Genomic DNA, 1,500 nt, shown 5'->3' on the forward strand with positions numbered 1-1,500 from the left:
TATATTATTTTAATATTGATTTATTTCCTAGATGGACTGATTTGTTATGCACAGTATTATGAAAATGCGATGTGTGTGCTACAACTACTTCGAGAGCAATAGTAATGTTAAAATTTATAAACTTTAGGCAACAATGGAAAAGAACCATTGAGATCAGTTTTTCCTCCCAAGTTTATAAATAAGGAGTTGGTTTTATCACTTAAATACAGTTGGAAGCATGATTTCCTGGACTCTTGTCATCGTTCTGTGACTCATGTTGGTCTGTAATGATAGGCCCTTAGTTAGGCAAATGAATCCACACTGAGGTCAACTGAGGACTTAGTCTGGACACAGATGTGCTCATTTCAGTTATGCTTCCTACAGTGAAAGGTGCCAGGGTAAGCCATACAGCAGAAGCAAGGGTCCCTGTCCTGGCCTGTCTGTGCTGGGCCTTCTTGCTACTGTTGCACATAGAGACACTCATTCTTCACACCTCACAGGACTCCCTGCTTCAGCTCTTCCCTGCTTACATGTGCCCTGTCGTGACTAGTGGGCTAACTCCTGAAAGGAAACTGTCTGGCTCCCAGAGGGAACCTTTCGGCTGTCAGTCTCTTCCATAAGACACAGGCTACGCCTCCTGGGTTGGAGACAGGCCTTCCTGGGTTGCCCCTGGCTCTTTCTATGCTTGTGTAACACTCTCTTTTGTTTCATTTGAAAAACATAATAACAAAATTCACACAAAATAACAGGCATTCTGAGCATGGCCCTACTATTACCATCCTCTTAATTCAACGAATAGAGAGGTTTGTTCTAAAAGTGTTTGAGACAGGATATCAGGTCTGCATCTTGTACAATGAGTAACCACTAAGACAACAATATGCAATGTATTAATTATTGAAAACATACTAGTAAACGGTTGTGATACTGTCTCATTGCTATTTGTTTCTCAATAAAAATATTAAACAATAAATAAATAAAAAGGAAGTTGAAGTTTTAAAAAGACAAATTAAAAAAAAAAACAGAGAAATTCACACAGAAAATGAAAAAAGGCATTTTTGTATCCATAGTGAAGACTGAAATGTTAGGAAGAGTTTTCTATATTTGCTATAAATATATCTAAAGCTCACCTCTCACTTCTTTCTCTTACCTTTCCCCAAGACATTCATACTCTTTAAGGTTGAAGCAGTGCTTTATTGACTGTACCTTATATAGTCTATGCATAAATAAATTTAACTATATGTCACTCTACAGTATAATGTATAATATAATTCTAAAATATGTTTTTGGGCCTGCAAGATAGCTTAGTGGACTAAGCACCTGCTTTGGCAAGCGCAGGGACCAGAGTTTGATCCCCAGAAATATATGCTGTGCCGGCCCAATCCCGTGGTACAGTGAGCCAGGAGCTTGGAGATGGGGTGTGGTGGCACTCACCTGTAATCTCAGCACTGGGAGGCTGAAAAGAGAAAGAGAACTATGAGTTTAAGCTGCATAGTGAGAATATCTATCTATCTATCTATCTAT

This window comes from Octodon degus, unplaced genomic scaffold, assembly GCF_000260255.1.
Source record: "Octodon degus isolate 3935 unplaced genomic scaffold, OctDeg1.0 scaffold00111, whole genome shotgun sequence".
Classification (NCBI taxonomy): Eukaryota; Metazoa; Chordata; class Mammalia; order Rodentia; family Octodontidae; genus Octodon; species Octodon degus.